Source organism: Microtus oregoni, unplaced genomic scaffold (assembly GCF_018167655.1).
Source record: "Microtus oregoni isolate MIOR12 unplaced genomic scaffold, Mior012 000028F_ref0000031, whole genome shotgun sequence".
Lineage (NCBI taxonomy): Eukaryota > Metazoa > Chordata > Mammalia > Rodentia > Cricetidae > Microtus > Microtus oregoni.
The window spans coordinates 28528315-28550742 of NW_024543087.1; the positions used below are offsets into that span (position 1 = coordinate 28528315).

The following is a 22428-nucleotide window of genomic DNA, read 5'->3' on the forward strand; positions in this document are numbered from 1 at the left end:
GCTCTACAAGCCGTTCCAAACCTGTTATTTCAGGACCGGTCTCTTGACGTACAGTTTGCTTTTTCCTTGCTCTTGTGGCTTGAATATGAAGTGTTGACCCCAAACTCACGTTGGATGGCTGGGTTGTGACGGTACTACCCTCACGAATGGATTAACAACCCCTGCATGACTGAAAAGAGTGGCAGAGGGTGGGGTCTGGCTGAGGAAGTAGGTCAGCCAGGAGCAAGATGTTGAAGGTGTTTCCGGTCTAACATTCTTCTCTTTTTCTTCCTACTTCCTGGCTACCACGTGTAAACGGCCCTCTCTGATGCCTGGGCTCACTGTTGTGATGTTCACCTTTGGCAAAAGCAGGGCAGCCAGCTAAGCGCAGGCGGAAACCTCTGCAACCAGGAGCCAGAAAACCTTTTCCTCCTGTAGGCTGCTTGCCTCGGCTGTTTTGCCACAGCAGAAAAAGGCATGCATGTGTTTTGCCTTCCTTCTCTAGGGGCTCCAGTTTCCCGGATGTTCAATTCTCTTTGCTCACCTTTGATATTTGTCACTTTCTCTCAAATTCTTTTTATAGTCTTCTTTTTTTTTTATTTAAATTTTTAGCCTTTTCACCAGCTGTTATTTTTTTTCTAAAGGTATTATTCATTTTGTTTATGTGGTTTATATTCTGTGTAATTTAGCCATGATTTTTAAAATGACTTTATTTGTGGAATTTAAGTTTTTATGATTCTGATTAATGTTCTTTTGTGTCTTGTATCACTTGCACATTGCTTTCTAACTTAGCTAATGAGTGATGGTATAGTTCTGATTTACTTTATAGCTGTATTTTTGGGTATTTCCTTGTGTATGTTATTTCTGTTTTATTTTTTTGTAAGAGCTACCTAGGACCTGGCTGCCATTTTTTTTTTAGTGTTCATTTTTATGTTAAATTAAGGGTTTATTTTTTGAGCTTATGGAAAGACTTTGGTTTCAGGAAGCCATTCCAGTTCCAGGGTCTGTCTTCTGTTTTGTTTAACATAGCATTTAATATGGTGGCTTGTATTCTGAGCTTTGCTGCCTGTTTACTTCCCCCCACCCCGGTCCCCGCTAACCTGGACCTAACATATATTTAGATTCCACTCAGTGCAGCTTCTCCCCCTGGCCTGGTGGATCTATCCTGAGAGCTTGCAGTTTCTTGTCTGCTATAGCCTCTTCAACTCCCCTTCCCCCCGCCTTACAGAGACTTCTCCATTTCTCCCAAGAGAGTGGGTGCTCTCTATTCCCTGAACATCTTTCATGCTTGTGTTCATGTTGCAAAGGCATCCCAACTTCCCAGGGATGCTGTCTGTTCTTAGGGGCTTCTGCTCCCAGCTTCTCCCAGATACCACTACTCAGTTACTTTTCTTTCCTTCCGTCCAGATGCTTGTGTTTCTACCACTTGTCATCCAGATCTTGTGAGACAGCTTAACCCTGGTTTGGCTGGAAATGTGTCCCTGGATGTCTGGTTTTGTTATCTAACGGTTCCACCCATTTTTATGAAGGTGTTTGTAGAGATTCAAAGACCGTAGTGTTGATACTACAGCCGCCCTCCTAGGAGTCCTCCAGAGTGCTCAAGCTGCCTGAGACCTGCCCCTAATCAAACAGTGTCCCTCAGAATTATCAAAATGAACACCCACGGTCACAGCCAGGTGAGCTGGGAAGTCAGATGATGCCTGCAGCCATGGTTCTCCACCTTTCCAGGCAGAGGATTTATCTCTGAAAGTGTGCCAGCACGTTCATCATCTGTATGCAATTTTATAGGACGTTACAGAGCTCCCAGATGTCTTGAAACTCATCCCTATTCTCCCAGAGACTTGAGTTAGGAAACCCAGGAATGATTAAGACCAAGGGCAGATTAAGGATTGATAAAGTAGAATGCTGACAATCTTGTTTGTCCCCGAGGTTGGTTTAAGCTATAGGATCTCCTTATCACAGGCTAAGATAAATCTATTTGGCTCCTTGGATCTAGACAATTCAGGGACAGAGAAAGGGCATCGGTGTTTGTTGGAAAGCTTAAAGGAAAGGTGAGCATTCTCAGATACCAAAGCACCAGCGTAAGTAGGGCAAATGGACTCAAGATAAACCAGCAGACATACCCGGAATCAGGAGGAAACCCTAGAATTCATCTAATCTACATCTTTGGATCTTTAGAAGAAAGTCTAAACCCAGTCTCTACGATCTGGTCACCTGACTGCATCAGAAGCTCCTGCTGTGTTTGCTAAAATGAAGTCTTCTGGGCCCTTGAAGTTGACCCTCTCATGTCGGTGGACTGAGACCTGTGATAGTGGACCCTGTTCCAGTATTATCTCAGCTCTTCTTAGCTCATTAGACCTGCAAACCAAATCTATTTACAAATGAGGTTGCATTTTGAGGTCCCGAGGTGAGGACTTCCACATGTCTTTCTTGGCAAAGGGAGGGAGTGTCGGGAAGTGCAATTCAGTCTATAATACCTAACTACTCTGGGGTCCAAGTCTGTTATTTATTTATTTATTTACATTACAGGTTTTTTTTGGAAGTAAAAGGACACCCTAGGCTTGAATCACAACTTTGCTACTGATTATCCATGAATGGCTAAATTTTTGACAACTTTGAACTTTATAAGATAGAAATAACTTACTATAGTGACCTCATAAAGGAAAGGACTAGAAGAGATGAAAATAGACATAACGTCTAGCACCATTCTGGGCCCATAACTAGCACTCACTCAATAGATAGTAGCTACTATTATTACTTTTCACTGTTTCCTTTGAGAAGTTATGAGTATTAGAAATTAGATATTTCAGGAATGGAGAGATGCTCAACAGCTAAGAGCACTGGCTGCTCTTCTAACGGACCTTGGTTTGATGCTCTTAGTAACTCATAAAGTAGCTAACGACCCTGTATAATTCTAGTTCCAGGAGCTCCAACACCCTCCTCTGGACTCCTCAGACATTGCATGCACATGGTGCAATACATACACACAGACAAATCACCTATACACACAAAATAAAAATAAGTAAATCTTTTAAAAATAAATATATTTCAAACATCTTAAGTCAAGTTACTCCTGTGACATCACCCACACACCCTGCAGAATTCACCATACTTCTTTGGCTGGCTGCTGGATCCCTTTCTAAGATACTGCAGAGTCTCTCCCCTAAGTCCCCAAGAAGATACTGTTCACTGTGTGACAATGACACAGCTTCACAGCACGATATTCCAATCAAGCACTTAGAGGATCAGGGCCCTCCTCACCCAGGAATGGCTATGTCTTTATAAAAGTGAGGTATCTGCTTAGAAGTGGGGCTTTTACATGGAGCAGCAGGGCTTTAACGACACTTTTGTTCAGCCTTCTCTCGCTGCTGTTTGTTCACAGTTCCTAGCTGTCCTTGAGGCCACCTTCTAAATTTCCCACATGCAATGGTCACTTTTTGTTCTCGGCCATTTAGCAAACTGCTTAGTAAGATATCTGTGCTGAGTCTTTGAATAAGACAAAGCTAACACACAAACACACACACACACAAGAGATTGGCAATGCAATGTTGACCATAACTCATTGATTTGATATAGATATACTGAGTTGTTTTTGAGCTGTGGAGAGAAAGCTGTTCAGGAGGAATGAGGAACTCTGTTTTCTTGGAAAGGGCACAAAGAAGAGCCCTATGTTACTCGTCACGTGCTATAATCTCTTGCAAACTTTACCCTTGTGCCGTTTGCAAATTGGACAGAGAGCTCGAGGGATGCAGCTTTTGTGAGTCATCATCACTCATGCAGAAATGGGAATTTTAATGGTGCAGATGCCCAGGGGTCATTCATGCTGGAAGTAACCTCCCAAAACTTGTTGGCTCACCAAGGTGGACGTGGGTGGATTCTTTGTTATTCCTTAGTGTCCTTCCTGGACAGAGCAGACACCTATTCATGTCTTCCCAGGACAAGCCAACAGCATTCCTCCCATTCTCATTTGCTAGTCGGCCCACTACCAGCTCGATTTCTCTGATGTCCAGTTCCCTTCTCTTTCTGGTACTTGACACAGCTGCATCTGCATCCTTGAGGTAAGTCAGATATATGGCCGATGCTGATCCATGTATCATGGTTATAATTTATTTGAGACAGGGTTTCTTTGTGCAGCTCTGGCTGTCCTGAAACTGAACCAGGCTGGCCTCGAAATCACAGAGATCCTCCTGTCTCTGCTTCCTGAGTGTTTAGATTAAATGTGTGCGCTGCCACTGCCTGGCACAAGGATTACTTCTATACAGACACATGGGCATCTGTCTATCTGACTCTTTGCTACAGAGGCCAAGGGTGAGAGGGCGTAGCCACTATCAGCATTCGGATTACCCTGAGTTAATACATGGGAAGGAATTGTGCCTAGAGACTTCATCCACCTCTTCTTTGCCTTAAGCGAGAGAGAAACAAAACTGTTAGATGAGCCACTGAGATTTAGGGACATTTGCTACAGCACAGCATGCCTATCTCAATATGACTACTATGCTTTTACTATGCCTTGTCAGAGATGCTTGGGCTCTCAGAGACATTCACGGTTGGATAGGGATATTTATATACCCATAATGAGAAACACAAAATTTATTAATGTTTCATATGCACTAATCCAGTGCTCTACTGGTGAGTTTATTATTTTTGTGTGTACCTGTGTTTTGACCCACCCATCTCACGAGGCTGGGTGTTGAAAAGAATATTCTACTTTCAACACCCATGGCTTCACGTTCATGATGAAAGAGTTTCAGATCTGAATTTTGGATTTTTAGATTCAGGGTTCAAAATCTATATTGTATTCTTTATTTTATTTTTAAAGTGCTAATTCTGAGCTGTTGAAATGATCTCACAACCCACGATGGATAGTCACATAAAGTCTGCAAACCATTTTATGGGCACATCTGGCCTCTCTGTTGCCCCAGAGTGAAGAACAGTGCTCCCGGGAGGAGGAAGAGCTCACCCCAGTGCTTTCTTTCCTCAGCCCCTACCAGAATGTCTAGGACTAAGTTCCCTTAGTCAGTGGACTCATTCTTTCTGTGGGATTCTACCGCTCAAATGTGCAAGCATCCAGATTCAGGCTGGATCTTTGTCTCGTGAACTCCATGCTGTAAGCACAGGCCCTGTGTGCACTGAGGATTCAGATCCCAGTGTATCCTGCTGACCGGTAAACTGTCCTGCAAAGACACTACCGCTGTCCTGAACTGTCAGAGATGGAGTTGGAGGTCTCCATCATGACCGGGACCCGTAAGGCTACACCTGCAGGGTGATTCCCTATATTTCCTTCTAATCTCATTGGTCACGTTCTTTCACAAGCTTTCCTGAAATGAAGCTCTATCCTTTCTAATGTGCTTCTGTCTCCCTGGGTCTTCACATATGCTGCTCACTCCAGGTGGACACCCTGGCATGTGAGAGTCCTTTACCCATTCAGTCTCATGCAGATCGTGTGTCTCTGAACAAAGACCCTTTGATGTTTTCTTTCCCACTCTCTCAGGACCCCTTACTCCCTGTCTTACAGAGATTCCTCATTAAAGCAAGGCACTCTTTCTCCTGCCACGCCTTGCTTGAACCAGAGACGTTTTCCTTTTAGCTTTTCATCTTGGGGGTGGGGTCACATGAAATCTCAGCCAAATAAAAGTGTTCTGTGAAGGATAGAAACCTCGGTGCCTATGCCGAGGTCAGAAATGCCACTACTTCAAAAGACAAGCCTGATTTATGAAGGTGGACGTGAGATGTCCTGCAGAACCCATGTCGCCTCATCTCCTCATATACTTATTAATAGATATTAACTTTGCACATAGACTCTTAGGTCTCTCCTTAAAATCTGAGGGTGGTGCTTGCCTGCCCAGTGCCTAGTCTCCCTTCCTTACAATAAAAGCCCTAACTTTCCCTACTTTTCCTACTTCTTCAACAGATTAGGTAGCCAACAAAATGGAAGGAATTGGTGGATAGAGTTTCTAACTAGTTAAATAAAGCATTAATAGCATCGCCTTTCCTTTCTCATCTAGGACTTGAATGCATCTTCTGGAACTCAGGAGCTATTTTGAGGCCAAGAGTAAACTTAGGATAGATAGAAAGCACACATTGAGACTGGCACAAAGAAAGAATAATGGGATTGTAATCGTACCAATGACATCACTTGGCTCCATTCCCTGCCTCAGTTTATCTATAGCCTGCTCTCTAACTGATCTAGAGCCTGCTGCTCTAACTGGGCCTGCTTTCTCTGCCTGCTGTCTTTCCCCACACACTCCCACCACCAAGGCAGAACCACTCTGCCCTGTCTAGAGCTCTGATGGGCTGGAATCTCCGAGTCCATGAGCCAAAAGCAAACTCTCCTGGTTTAGGAGGCCTCTGTCAGGTGTTTTGCCACAGTAAGGACAAAGTAACTAATACGCGGAGCCAAAAGCAACCCCGCCTGGAGCAGTTCACCTCAGGCAATGGTTCTTTGTTGCCATCTCTGTGTCCACTAGAGAACTTTCTCACCAAGGCTCTGTAAGCCAGCTTCCACCCAGGCCGTTCTGGTTCCATATATTACATCAAAATTAATGAAGCCCACTTTTCCTCCTGTGAGGATGCATGCATCTGGAGGGAGGGACACTGTCGCTCACTCCTCTTCGTGCCCACAAGTGCTTGGTGCCCAGTGACCAGAAACGAATCCTTTCAAGTGACGTTTGATGGATCAGATTGAGACTGGAGAGTGATTTGGGTTTGGCATGCGAATTCCCTTAGGATTTTATTTTGGATTTCGCTGGTAAGTAACAAAGTCTTGGGGGTATGGCACTGATGAAGTCCTTTGGAGCCGTTATTGGAAGGAAAGAAAAAAAAAGTGCAGCTGTAGATTTCAGCTACGGATTCCCCAAGGCAGTTCTTATTTGCCGTCAGATTTTCCTGCCATAAAACCGTGTCCCTGGAAAGCCCTGAAGCAGCCTCACCAGGAAGAATGCCTCGCCTGACTGTTGTAGCCTCCTCAAGAGGCTAGGCCTTTCCCATGGGACAGGGGATCAGAGATAACTGGCTCCTCAGACACGGCTGCCCGGCTCCTCTGCAAACCCCAGCCCTGTCCCCTTGGCCCGCCCAAGGCACTCTGGGAGGGTCCTTCATGCTTGAGTTGCAAGATTAAATGAATGTATGTTTGGATAAGATGCTTTTAGGCTCCAGATCAAAGTTTTCACCACTGGGGGGAGGGGGGGTCTAGACCCCTTTCAGCACAAATACAAAACCAGCTTTCTCATCTTGGCAGATTATGGCTGCCAAGAGGGCACAGCCTGTATCTGCTGTACCAACAAATTTTCTGGGGAGTAGAGGCCATGGCTACCAGGGAACCAATGTGATGAGAAAAACGGAAAATGCACGTTTTATTAAAACCACCCCAAGTGTTATTTGGCCTGAACAAAATTGATCCTTTGGCTAAATAAAACCACTGGAGAGCAAATTAAACTGTGACTCATAATATGATTAGTCCGTCCTTGTAAAAATAATAAAAATTGTTTTGGTAGGTTTGCCGTGGGTGTTGGTGCGCTCGCTTTAATAAACAGTTCTAGGGCCCTTCCTGGGAAGGTACAGATATGGACCTAAGCCAAAGCAGAGACAGGGACCGCTCTGCTTGCCATGTCGCAGAAGAGATGGAGAAAGCACCTCGCCCGCAGGCAGCCTTCCTCTCTCCAGTCATTTCCATTCGCCTTGATTGCTTACCATTCCTTTGCAACTGTGAGCAGACTCACAGAGCTGAGTGGAACTGGAAGTCTATTCAGGTTTTAAAGAGGCACAAAGTGGCAGCTGGAGCCCCAAGTGATAATTCTTTTTTTCCTTGTTAATATCCAGCTGCTGCTAGGAGACCTGGGAGAGAAGAGTCACTTAAAGCCAGCTCTAGACATTTCAATGGGAATTAGCTCTGGTCCCAACTTTGAAGCCTGTTTTGGAAATCACCTCAAAAACTGGGAAGTTGAATGGACTGTGACCTTGAGGTGTGGTGCCTCGCTAATGTTTCAGAAGGACGGTGAACTGCTCCTCACACGCGTCTGTCTACTGCTCAGCAGTGGTAAGGAAGAAAGTGTTAGTAGTTTTCCAGGGATGTGATTATACTGTGGATAGCTGAAACTCAACCTGAGCTTTGGCCAGCAGGAATTTGGTAAAGAAAACTGGATTTTAAAACATTTCCACCATGCCCAGACAACATTTAAGTATGTCTCCAGAAAACCTGCATCCTCCTGGCAGACATCATCAGTGATGGAAGGGTCTCTGCCATTATTCACGGGTCATCTACCAAAGCCCAAGACTTCCTATTAGCAACATGCATGAAACAGACAGCTGGTTGCTCTGGATCTACACACATTTCTAACTCTTTCCAATTGCTTATCGAATAACCATTTCTGGGTCTGTCCTGTTTGCACAGGGAAGGTGCACACATGCTGAGAGCAGGGATCCTGTCCAGGCTATGGATGTAGACCTGCTATGTCCTTTCCCCAAGTCTATGAATATCACCGAGTTTCTGATCTAAGAATCAAAAGCAGTCAACTCCTGGCTCCCTATCCTTTCGGTTCAGAATTGAAACATTCTTTTTTTTTTTTTTTTTTTTTTAAATATTTTTTATTTATTTATTATGTATACAATATTCTGTCTGTGTGTATGCCTGCAGGCCGGAAGACGGCACCAGACCCCTTTACAGATGGTTGTGAGCCACCATGTGGTTGCTGGGAATTGAACTCAGGACCTCTGGAAGAGCAGGCAATGCTCTTAACCACTGAGCCATCTCTCCAGCCCCAGAATTGAAACATTCTTGATGCCTACCATCTAATAGACATGAAGTACACTGGAGGCTCCATGCCAAATTTTCCTATGAAACATCTTCTTTAATCTGTTTATCATTATCCTCATCTTAAGGCTGAGGATATCAGAGCACTGGGGGACCAAGAGGCCACCATAACCATGCAGTCAGGATATGAGAATGCCGGGTAGAACTCCCCAGTGTTGTACTGACATATGTGCCCCCACCCCCGTCCTGCTTGTGTCTGGAGCATGAATCAGTACAACTGCTTCCTTAGCTCAGGCTGAGTCATTGGAGGGGTCTCCTAGGAAAACAGCATCACTATGAGGCGTGGTATCCTTGACACCCAAGGCTATCAACCTAGTAGGTAAAAGGAACCTGAGAACTTTGTGGCACAACTCCGTGGTAGGAGAACCAAACGGAGATTGGAACCACTGGAAAATTTACCGAAAACTTCCATTTGTAAAGATGGAAGTTTTAGTACATTTGTCGCATTGTGTCCGGGTCCCTGGAGGACAAAGTAGAAAAAGAAAGAACTTGTGTCCGGGTCCCTGGAGGACAAAGTAGAAAAAGAAAGACCTGTGGAAGAGGAAATTCTCCCTCCCCTCATTCCAAGGTTTTATCCAGGAGTTGTGCTTTGAGAATTTGGGAAATTAAATAGCCAAGGAGTTGCTTATAATCCAGTCCCCAAAAGAGGTTGGAATCTCAGGGTTTGTAACACACCAACAAGCAACTGACGGGTCCTTTTCTCAGATAGAGGGAGGTCAAGGGCATCTCAAAGTTGATGACTTTAGAAGCTGGAAATTCCATATTCCATCTGCCATCTGCTGACTGAATGGTAGCTGTTTTTATTTTCTCCTAATTGATTTTTTTCTGTTGCTGAGCTTAAGGGTGCTTGCCAAGAAGGGCATGTGCATTCCCGGCAGGTAAGCATGGTGGGCAGGTGTGAGGAGCTCTCCATCAGCCTTCCTGGACCTACCTGAGAGCTCTGGCAATGACTTGGCCATGAACGCAGTGCTGATGCGGACGGGGCCTATGACCTTTAGAGCATTTGGAAGAGGACCTCCGAAGCCTGGTCCATTCAGAATCATTGGAATAATCTTACATTCTGAAAGGAGTCCAGGCAGCAGCCAGGCTCTTAGCAAGTCACTGGTGCTTCCTTCCTGGTGACGTCTCTTCCAGCTCTAATCTTTAGTTCAGCTGGGGCTTCACAAAGTGTTCCTACTCAGGCTAAAGGAGCCACTGTTCTATGCCGTGGAGTGAAGGTCTATATTTCCTACTGATTTTTTTCCAGGTTAGGGATGCAGCTCTGGAAAGCAACCAGAGCGGACAGATCTCAGAGACTCCAAATGACCATCTGAATGGTATCTTCCAGAGTTTTCCAAGACTCAGATAGTGCAGATCGACTCTGAACTCTCTAGGAGAATATTTCTGAATTCCCGAGAGACCGTGAAACAGATGCTAATGTGACTCACATCTGAGACAATAGAGTCCACATCACTAGAAATCTGAGATGTTAGAGTCCACATCACTAGAAATCTGGAAGCAAAAGCTTCCCTTTCCTTGATTTCATAATGCTTTTATGGGCGGAATTTCCCAGGTCCTCCCTTGTCTTGCTCCTTGGATTACTGTGCTGGAGGACACTAGCCGAAAAGCAGGGAGGAGGGGGAAATGCCCACTGGTGCCCTTCTGGATGGACAGTGAGCACTGAGTGAGAAGAGATGGCAAGGCTGGTAACATTTCCAATTTTGTGTTAAACCTTGGCTCGGTCAGTTCACAGCTGGGACGGGGTTTTCGCTTTGTGGACGTGTGTAGTAAAGCATGCTGGGATTTATTCGGTGAGTCAAATAATAGCCTGCCACAGGTGAGCAGGAAAGGTGCTATGATCTAAGGGGAAAATATTTTGTCTTCCCTTGTACTCCGGAGGCTTCTCTTTCATGCCCGCCATTGCTGGCTGCTCCCGGGGTTCTCAAGGCCCTAGAGTTGAAAGAAGAAGGTGGGGTAGACCACCCACAGCTTCCAGGCAGCTCCAGAAATGCTCTCCTTGCTCACATAAAGAAGGAGCTGACTGTAGAGCTGCTGCCTCCGGGTCTGGAATAATTCCCAATGCTGCTGCTCATGCAGGCCAGTGCCGTCATTTTCTCCTCTTTCCCCCTCGGCATCCCATTCTTTGGCACCAATGGAATAATGGTGAGTTGCTTCTTAGAGTCACCGGCCTGAACACCTCTGCCCTTCAATTAGGAATGACCTACGTGGAGGGGATCAGCCATATAAAGTGGACTCCAGAAGGCATTTGGAAAACTTAAAACATTTCCCAGAGATAAATGATTTGATTTGTTTTAAACAGACCCCAAGTTACACCAATTGCTTACTCTAAGTAGCTTCATGACAAGGATGGTGTTCTCTGCTAAGTGCTGGTTCTTATCAAAAAGGCTTTTTTCTAGAAAAGGACTCAGGCTTTTGATCGATTTGTTTTTATTCAGAAAAAGTGGAGTGGAGTTAATTTTATATGTTGAGAGCTGGTCATTGCTTCCGCTGCTGACAGCACTACAATGGGTAAAAATGGAACATTCCCTTCTAAACGGAATTGGAGTGAACTGAGAACTAAGGAGCGTGTGGGAAATGGTTTTCAAGTGATTATTTCTGTTTGCTTAAATGCTTGATTATGAGGATTGTTATTCCAGCTATACACAGAGAGCGTGGAGAAGAAGCTAAGCCTGGGCTTCCATTATAACAACAATGAATAAAATATATCAAAGGACACATAACACTTTTTAAGACCAAATGCCTGGAGGTTTCTGAAGATTGCCAAGTGAAAAACCAACATAGGACTCAGGATCTGCTTTCAGGGCTCAGGGTTTTTTTTTTTTTTTTATTAGGCCCTCTTTAAAAGACTCACTCTGGGTCACTACAACGCATCAGGAAGGGATGTGTGGATTTTCTCGTTTCGTCTGCAGAGCTCAGGCCTCTGCTCTACAGTGTTAGACCACTCAGGGTGAATAATACATCTTCAGATGCCCTAGGGTTCTAGAAATTGGGCTCCAGCTGCCATTGCCCCAGCTGCTTTTAGAGAAGGTGACTTTACGATCGCTATAGAGAAAATGCCTCCCACTCAGTGGTTTACTGAGTGGAGCCCCACAGATGGGGTCAGCTCAGAAGACCATTTGTTCCTCTTTAACAAGAATAAAGTAGGACCACCAAAGTGTTTGTGAATTCTAGTATTTTTTTTAGATTAAGATCAATGTGAAAAATATTAATATGCCTTGAAGCTCAGAGCCAACAATGGCTGGAGAGCCAACTACAGGGTTTCAAATGACCTTGACAAACCCAAGAACAATCATGACAAACAAAAGCCCTGCTCTTTTCTGGTCTGAGTAACAAAAATCCTACTGTCCAAACTCCCTAAGTTCACAGGGACCCAGGGATGTTTGGGAGATGACACAGCTGATGAATGGCTTCCCGATCATCCATCAACTGACTTTAAACCTGAGGCCATTTGATAACTGGTTGTCCCCACCCGAGACCATTTGATAATGGGTTGTCCCCCAGCTGGGCTGTCAGACTGGACTCCAAGGCTCTGTGTTCATAGTGGGTGGGAGGGATGTTTACAGGGTCCTTGTTCATATCGGCTCCCGTCCCACAAAAGAGGAGACTACACGGAGGATCTTGGCATTGGAGGATCAATTCACTGCTTCCTGAACAACAGCAGCAGTGATCCACGGTACCAGTAACAAGGCTGCCCTGGTACACTTTGACTTGACTTTTTGTTTCATTCAGTTTCAAGAATGCTTCTCAATCTTTTTTTTTTTCCTCTTGCCCCAAATGTCCCATTGTCTTTGCCCATTCAGCACTGAAGCTTTGGAAAAAAGTCAAGGACTCTCAGAGATACAATAAGACATTTTACACTTATTCTGACCAAAACTGAATGTACCATCTCTCCTTTTCCCAGACCCATTTTCCCCTCTGTGCGCCACATCTTATCAAAACGGCCTCTTCCTCTTTTCATGACCCAACAGAGGCTAACCCACAAGTCTTCCTTCCCTTTTCTCTACTACGTCAAATCAACCATCAGGGTTTGTCTGACCCATCTTCCTAAGGCATTCCTATCATCCTTGTATTTGCATGTCTGTCAGTCCATCTGTCCACTCGTTCATTCCTCCTTCCTCTTTAGCCCATAACTAATTCCTCCACCTGGGTTGTTGGTACCTCTCCTCAGAGTTGTGATGATACCATTACAGGGCTATAGGCTGGGCTGAGAAGCCCAGATCTTTGCTCTACTTGTACTACTCAAAGCCAGAGATAGTCTTCTATAAAGCTGATGAGATCATAGGGCTTCCCTGATAACAAAACAAAACAAATCAAAACTAAACAAAACCAAACACTGATGGCTCCACTGGCCCTCAGAAAGAGTCTAACACAGCTGGCTTCTGAGACCAATATCCTCCCATGAAGCTGTATGTTCTGAGCCTGGTTTACGGCCTCCTTTGGACTCTGCCGCTGTCCATGGTCACCACCTCCTCAGTTATCCAGAACATAACTCAAATGTCAGGCTCTAATACTGCAGGGCACAGAAGTCCAGAGGAAGGAGGGACAGAAGAAGCATCTCAGAGATCTGATACAGAGGATGTTAGTGCCTGTTTCCCAAAGTAGCTGACTTTCTTATGTGCTCAGTACAGATTTGTAAGGAAGTGTCTAAGGGATAAACACGACAGCAGGACACAACAGTTTGGCCATGTGGTCCCAGATTCCAAAGTCCAGCGGAAACTCTGCCTCTGCACACTGTCAGTGAGCTCGGATGCCCCATGGCGCTAAATCTTGACTGTTCTCCCTCTGACAAAGCCCTCAGTCATCCCACATGGCACAGAAATGGATGCACCAGATGGCCTTGCTAATGCCACCAACACTCTGAATATCAGGGAGCATCTTGTGAGATGAGGCAGAGGGGCAGATCCCAAAGTGTATTTCAGGTGGACAGGCAACTTGGATAACTAATGGTACAGCACGAAGGAGCTCAGAATCCCACACAAGCCATGTAGAGTCAGACTATTTCTAAGCAAGGAAGGACTAAGTCGAAGGAAGGACTCCGGCTTGCATGAGAGTGGCCCAGGAACAGGAAGGTCAGAGCACTGCCCTGTCTCCGTCCTCACCATCCCAGTGTCTATTCCTGTAGCCTTTCAGCTGTCAGCTTCTGACACCAAAGTGCCACTCTGATGAGACTTCACTGTAGTCAGGGACGGTTGCCTCGGGCGCTTCCTGTAGGATAAAACCTTTCTGACCTTCAAGGAAAACTACCAAGTGGCAGAGGACCAGGTAGTAGGGCTCGCTCAGAGTAGGGCCCACTCCACACTCTATTTCTCTAGCCTTCTGTAGAGATGGCCTTGGCTATGGCAGGTAAATTTGAACCTAGAGCTCACTGACCAAAAGGTGAGGCCTGAGGGGTTAGAAGTGCCAGCTTATTGTTTCTTCTGAGAGAGAATTCTTTAAATTGTACATTACAGAACAATGGGGTTCCCCTAAAGACTTCAGTGGAAACCCCCACCCCCTCCTTCTTTCTTGTTATGAAGCTCAACATGTTTTGGAACTTACTCTGAGGCCCGGATTGGCCTGGAACCTTCTGGCAATTCTCCTGCCTCACCCTCCCAAAATGTTAGGATAGGGATGTGTCACCACAAGTTCCCTTTCTGATGTCTCTTCTCTAGTTTAAAGTGGAAGAGAAAAGACCTGGGAAATGGCACAGGGCAGTTCTGTCCTGAGCTACTGTGAGCTTAGGTGAGGGCAGCTGGGGGCTTGGCCCATCTCTGCTCTAGGAGGCAAGGCCGGTGCTGAGGAGAGTCCAAACATACTACATTTGTGTCAGAAGAAGAGCCCGCCTTCAGGCTCTTCCTGGTTGAACGGCTACCCGACTGGAGCAGACATGAGCCATGTGTGGGACCAACACAAGGCAGATACAGGGGTGGAAGCCTTACTTTGGGCTTAGACGCTCTTGGAGGGCTGGTATTTGGCTGCCGTGGGATGAAGAGCGGTAACGTTCAGCCCCATATTATTTAAAGGAGGTTTTGCCTCCTATTTAGTTCTAGTCCGGTTTACCACCAAATGAATCATGAAGCACATTCCGTTTGCAGATAATAATAGCTGTGGACTTATGGTATTATACCCAATGTTTAAATGAGTGACGCAGGAATCAGAATGTTTAGGGAGTGCACCTCAGTTTATACACTTGAGATTTATACATTTGAGACATGAATCTAACTCAGTTACTTTCCACAGAACCTATAGTCTGCCACTTCTTTGACCACACCAAAGTCCCCTGCTCCCCTGTGTCGGATGTGTAGACCCTGTGGTTAGGGGTATCCCAAAGCTGTAAAGCCACGTGTGAGGACTCCATGACTGTGAAGGTCACTTCTCATCCCTTCTTCTCCATCTCTGGGCAGGGCAATGCTCACAGGGAAGGTCAACTCCGCTGACCTTCCTGTTCCTGGGTCACTCTCAGGCAAGCCAGAGTCCTTCCTTGTCCTGCTCTACCTCAGTGCTGGCCTTACAGATGCCATGGCCTCTCCCACCTCAACATGTCCCTTGTCTAAGATGGGCTCACACCTGATAGACACTATGAAGATAAATTTGTAGCCTCTGAGACATCTTCCAAACTGCAAGACCTTCATGGTTGTGGACCGAGCACACATGTGAGACCCTTCATGACCCTGTGCCTTCAGGGCACTTCCTCTGGTTGAGGTATAGGTTGTCTTCACTGAGCCAGGAGTCTCGTGTGTTGTTTTCCCTGCTGGGGGACAAAAGAGAAAGAAAGGAGACCCTAGAGTTGTAGCACTAGCTCCCTCCTCTCTTTGGTGGTAGTGGTGTTGAGGGGTAACTTAGAGGATTGGAGGTATTCATCTTTTTCCATCCGTGTTTACAGTGGAATCTTTAAGGACACATTTTCTATACAGTCCTCTCCTCGTGTATCTGTTCACTTATATTGGTTCATAAATAAAATATACAGCTGCCTGGCTGAAATGTATCACCTGCTGCCAAGATTCCTTCTGCAGGTTAATGTTTCCTGCCAGGGGAGCTGCCCTGGTTTGCGGTGACTTTCGATGACCTACTTGTATGCACCAGTCCGAGCCTCACTTGGCAGGGAGCTGTGCATCTGGAGAGATTCCACACCCTCACGCTATGTTAGCATTTTATCCCCCCCTCACCAGACCAATACTATGTACATGGAGGGAGCTGCGCAAACAGTTGACCGGAGTAGATGCTTCTGGAAGGGGCAGGGGATGAAAGGCCAGTTTACATTATTTAGCATTCTTGCACTGCTCATTCAGGCCATAATTGACATCTCCCCTCTAACTGCCCTCAGGACTCCCTGCTTCTGCAAGGGAGGACCTTCGAAGTGGAACTCACCTGAGTCTTACTGTGCAGAGGTGAGGTGTGGGAAGGGACCTAACTGACAATTGAGATTGGTGGCTGTGAGTTCCAATATGGACCTGCCAATCACAGCAGCATATCTGAGCCTCATTTGGCCCAGAAAGAATTGAAAATTATTAAATAATTCTTGAGTAATAACCCAGGCATGGGCTGATCTCCAAGTCAGAAGTTGGTTTAGTCCCCATGATCATATCTTAAAGAAAGAATCCTCAATTTTTTTCTTATACTTTTCGCAAAAGCTCAGTGCTTTGAACATTGTAGCTATTGTAGGGGACATTCATTGTAAATGAAGCATATAACTAGGGCTAGGTATGAAAAACTGGAGGAGAAAAATAACAGACCTCTCTAGTCTTGTTCATGTTTATAGAAGCAACTAGAACAAACCTGATGGGCGATGCCACACAGGCTCCCACAGCTGCTTGGAGGCATGCTCAGCCTCATCACGGGCTTGGAAAACTGAGAATGATTCTGTTTCTTGTAAACTAAATTACAACAAGTCGGATAAAAAAAAATCAATGGACTATTATTTATGTTCCATTTAATCCAGGTGTCTTAATAATGTCTATCTGGCAAAATACAGGATTGATTTTTTTTGTTGTTGTTGCTATGGGACTCACTTAGCCTCAAATAAAACTAAGCAAAACTAAGTCCAAATTGCCCACTGTCTCCCAGATGTTGGTGTTTACAGTGGGGAAGAACACACTAAATTCATACACCAGAGACACGAGAAGGAGGAATTTGGGAGCCTAGCTGTCTGTGCTTTGGACTAAGAGAATTCTGATTGTAGGGCAAGGCTCAACATCTTTTCTCTTGTCTTTTGTAAGACTGATTCATGCAGCCCAGTCTAGCCTTGGACTTGCTCTGCAGTCAAGGATGACTTTGAACTCTTAATCTGGTATTTATGATGTGAATTTTCTATCTCTAAAATGAAGGCACTGGTAGATACTCACTGAGGCCCCCGGGGTGACAGAATTAACTTGAAGTGGCAGCTGATCACTTAGAATTGTCTGCCTTTTTCCTTTCCCACTCAGTCCCCACAGAAATTCATCGTCTTCTATCCTGGGAGGCAAATGACCTGAAAGCTTCTGCTTCTTTCATTCTTCAAATCTGGAAGCCTCTTTCATTTGTTCTGCCTGCCATGTCCTGTAGGCATGTTGAGGGCTTTCTGGACATAGACAGCAGAACAAGCATCATAAGCCACAAGAGACACTTGTGCTTGAGAAACTACCATGATGACAATCAAGTCTCTGATCTGAGGCTAGCCCATTAACCCCTTGGAAGTTTATGCTACTCTTGGTTCGGTGGGATGAGGGTTGGTTTGGAGAAAATTAATCTCAGTGGATATTAAACAACACAAAGACACTCCTTTAAAAACACATTTCCCTACCTCCAAGCTTTACCTGACAATGAACAACATATAACCTCGCCTACCCACACCCACAGCCACAGTAATTAGTTTTAATTACTAATGGCTCACACCGTTTAGCCCTACCTGCCCCCTCTTCCATTCCCTCTCCAGCCAGCTGGCTTTGGCTTGTGCTTTCAGACTGTTTCCAGCGTTCCTGGAATTAGGTGATAACATGAAACTAAACGGATCAAATATGCAGAACTATGTAAAGGCTCTCGCCTTCTCCCCTGCCTCCTGCCCGCGACACCCTTCCCTACTGAGAAAGAAGGGCCCATGCTTTCTGGCACCAGGCAGCTCTCTATTATTCTATTTCAAGGCCCTGTAGTAGTCAATAATAGGAAATGCCCTGCAGAGTTGAATGATTTCTGGAAATTGATTAACTAATTGTGGTAGGAACTCTGAAATGACAGCTGTGCTCTGAGCATGTTCTTATGTGCATGGCAACAGTTCTGTCAACTGCAGCTGCATCATCAAAGGCCAACATGGACCTCTGCATGAGAGCAACAGTGCTGCTGTCCTGGAGGAGGCAGCAACCGGGCAGCATGTGCCCCTTCTCCCTCCTTGAGGGCCTGGAAAGACCACTCCACTCCTCTTCACTGCATTTGCTTTAGACACAGCATATGAGCGCTACCTAGTTGCATCTGGCCTCCTGTGCCTGGGTTTGTCCAAGCATCATCGTGTCCTCTAGGTGCTTCAGTGCTGTTTTTTCAAAGGTTAGGTAACATCCCTGTATACAGGTACGTCTCACTTTCTCCACTCACTGACTGACGGGTTGGTCTCACATCTTAGCAGCCATGAGGAATTACAAAGATTCTTGGAGGTCTAGCTTTTAGTTGACTGGAAGATGGACTCAGAAGTGGGAGGCTAGATGGTTCTATTTTTTAAGCTTTTGGAAAAGAGTTTTGTCACATAGCCTAAGCTGGCCTCAAACTTACCTCACAGACCAGGCTGGCCTCAAAACTGCAGTATTTCTGCCTCAGTTTCCCAAGTCCTGAGGTTACAGGCATGTATTATTGAGGCCTGCTAAATTTTAATTGTTTTAGGCGGTTCTACCACTGTCTTCTGTAACAGCGGCAACAGTCTGTGCTCTCACTCAAGGTCCTATAACCGCATTCCATTCTCTTTACAGACTCACAACATTTGATTTAACAAAACAAAACAGCACCCATCACTGCCACCTCAACGAGGGTGACAAGGACCTCATTAGAGTTTACACTTGTGGAGGGAGGTAACTGGAGGAGAGGAGGGAGGAGGAACTGAGGTCAGTATATGATGTGGGAGTGTCATATATCAATCTGTTGATTTCATTGGTTAAGCAATAAAGAAACTGCTTGGCCCTCATAGGTTAAAACATAGGTGGGTGGAGTAAACAGAACAGAATGCTGGGAGAAAGAAGCTGAGTCAGGAGTCACCATGATTCTCCCACTCCAGGCAGGCGCAGGTTAAGATCATTCCTGGTAAGCCAGCTCGTGGGCTACAGCAGATTATTAGAAATGGGCTAGTCCAGGTGCGAGAGCTAGCCTAGAAGAGGCTAGATAAAAATGGGCCAAGCGGTGTTTAAAAGAATACAGTTTCCATTTAATTATTTCGGGTAAAGCTAGCCATATGGGCGGCCGGGTGCCGGGGACGCAGCCCCACCTCTCTTATTACTACAAGTATATAAAAAATTAACTAAATAAAACAAATGTTAAAAATAAATAAAGGCAAAAAAGAATTTACACTTGTCTTTTCCTGCATATTAGTGTTTCAAGCACCTTTCCGTGTACGAACTGTAAACGTCCACTAAGAGAAATGCCAATCGAGTCTACAGCCCTTTTAAAAGCAGGTTATTTTTTGCCACTGAGTAGCAGAAATCCCCAGATGCTTTTGATATTGACCATATCGGATCCACTGCTTGCAAACCTTGCTCCCGGTCTGTTGGCTGCCTTTTCCACTCCACTTGCTATGTCCCTGATGGTGAAGAAGCTGTTGGTTGACCTGGCCTTCCTGGTCCGGCTTTGGTCTTTCGTTTGCTTTGTTGGTGTGCTAGCCAAGAAATTGTTGCCTAGAGGAATGCCATGGGGACATCTCCCTACTTTTCCCTTTAGGAACGCTCTACTATCAGGTCTGCTGTTTAGCTCTGTAAGCTGACTTTTGGGTTGGTGGGACATCGGGTTCCAGCTTCACTGACTGGGATGGAGACATGCGGTTTCTCTAGCACTGTCTCCAGCTTCACTGACTGGGATGGAGGCATGCGGTTTCTCTAGCACTGTCTCCAGCTTCACTGACTGGGATGGAGACATGTGATTTCTCTAGCACTGTCTCCAGCTTCACTGACTGGGATGGAGACATGCGATTTCTCTAGCACTGTCTCCAGCTTCACTGACTGGGATGGAGACATGCGGTTTCTCTAGCACTATCTCCAGCTTCACTGACTGGGATGGAGACATGCGATTTCTCTAGCACTATCTATCAGTTCTGCGGGATTCTCCTGCTCCCACTGTGCTCTTCGTACTCCTGCTGAACATGCATGACTTTACTGCATCAACGTGGGCTGATAACTGAGAGCGTTCTTGCTTAGACCTTTGACTTCAAACATCCATTTTATCTAGTAATATAATCTTTTAATTATTTTATTATAGTTCTGTAATAAAATGATTTTGTTGTTACTTCATAACTGTAATTTTGCTACTGTTATGAATAATAATATAAATATCTGATATGCAGGGTATCTGATATGTGACTACCCTGAAAGGGTCATTCATCCCTGAGGGGGTCAAGACCCACAGATTGAGAACAACTGTTCTATATGGCTTTTAGGATTATCTTTTCTATTTGTTTGAGAAAAATGCCATTAGAATTTTGGTGAGTGTGACAAATGGGTTTGTGTCTCAGCTCAGGTGGAACTGATATACAATATCTTCTCATTAATTTCCAATGTCAGTGATTTTAGTTATCAGTTTGCACATCTCTCACCACCTTGGTCAAGTTTATTTCTGAGTATTTTGCCCTTTTGATGAGATTGTAATGGGTTGTTTTGTTTTTCGCTTCCTTTTAGGATAGTCTGCTGTTAGTGTTTGTCTATTGGTCTATGTTCTATAGCTGAGTCCATTCTTGACGTGAGGCTAGCAGTCATGCACGGTGGTGACAGACAGGCAGAAGAGATGTACTGGTGTTCAAATGGTGGTGAGCAGTCACCCTTGGACTGCACACACGTTTGCAGGCCTCTTAGGCCTGGGCAATCTCCAACAAAGACACAAAAATTGCCGACCTGCATTTGACAAAGTGTAAAATTCAAATAATGAGTTTAAACAATGAGCAAAGAATGAGTTTTCTTCGTATGAATGAGAAAGGCTGACCGTGAGTTTCATTTTGCCTGGTGAGCTCTGCAAACGACTTTAGTCATTTGGACTACAAGTTGGAAGAGTTTCCCTTGTCTTAATATTCTGTGGAACCTGTGTGTGCCCATCCTCGGGAGGGCTGTGATGACTAGGAATTTAGAAGTATTTAGAAGAGCTTCTGAGCAAACAGGCAGGGATGAAAGCCTATACTGACCACATAGCCCCTAACGGCCCTCCGTTCACTAGCTTGTTCTGCCACGGCACTCTGAGTCAGTCATTGCAGTCTTTGTTCTTGTATTTAGGGAATGAGAGTTCTTCCTGGGGAGCAGGGAGATGCATTTCCCTGCACTGTTATCAACCTTGTGAGCTTTCATGTCCCAAGATGTAGGTGTGGTCATGGAAAGAGCAAGGCTCAGGACTGCTTACAGGGCACTGAAATGCCGTACGCGCTGCTGGGAAATATTGTTTTCAGGTATGTGACTTTTGTTTACACTGAATTTTTTTTTTAACTCTGTGAAGCTGTGTTACTGTGCCTGTCTAAAACACCTGATGGTCCTAATAAAAAGATGAACAGCCAGTAGCAAAGAAGGAACAAGGATAGACAGGGACGGCAGGTGGAGAGTAGAAATAGAAGACGAGATCTGAGAGGAGGGAGAACGAGGAGCAAGAGAAGGAGAGGAGGACACCAGGGGCCAGCCACCAGGCTACACAGCAAGCCTCAGAGAAAGGCGTAAAGAAAGGTATACAGAAATAGAGAAAGATAAAAGCCCAGAGACAAAAGGTAGTCGGGATAATTTAAGATAAGGAAAGCTGACAAGAAATTAGCCAAGCTAAGACCAGGCAGGCATTCCTAACTAAGAATAAGCCTCTGTGTGTGATTTATTTGGGAGCCGGGTGGTGGGCCCCTCAAAAAAAAACAAAAGAATAAGACCTGACACTACAACTTGCTGCTTCAGAGCAGGTGCTGCCAGAGAGAAGAGACCCCTAAGCGTTGCAGGGTATGCACGGGTGAGCTACCTCACTCTTCATGACTGGCTCATGCTTGCCCCCAGGAGCGCATCCACAGCACAGTGTGAGCGCAGACTCTGGAACACAGCACCGAGTGGGTTAGGATGGGCAGCTCTGCCCTAGAGGCTTTGCTTGTTCTAGTCTTTCTAGAATCCGGCTGTTCCACCCTAAGAAGGTTCTTTTTTTTTTTTTTCCTGCTGGGGGTATAAGAATGAGGAGCACACATGCTAAAACACATCTTGAGGCCACCATTGCCACTTTGAGATCTTAAGTCAGTCAACCTGTCTGTAATCTCAGTTTCCTTGTTCGATGTTAAATGAGATGCTAGACATGCCCACTGACCTGTGCTCCAAATGCCCAGCATTGAGCACATGCTCATAATGCCAGTTTTCTTTTCTCTTGGTGATGCCAACTCTTTATGACCTTAGCAGAAAGTGGGTTAAAATGTAGAAAGAGCATTTAATATTTCATCTGCTAGCCACCACTTACTTTCTCCATCCTAAAGCATCACAGCTTTTTTCCCCCCTAAGGAG

At 45.3% G+C, this 22428-nt stretch overlaps 1 protein-coding gene across 3 annotated transcripts in view; it reads right to left on the reverse strand.

Annotated features, from left to right (window-relative positions):
- The window catches only part of Slc9a9 (solute carrier family 9 member A9), a 555668-nt gene that overhangs the window by 20851 nt on the left and 512389 nt on the right, over positions 1–22428 (reverse strand). The gene's annotated exons all lie outside the window — the stretch shown is intronic.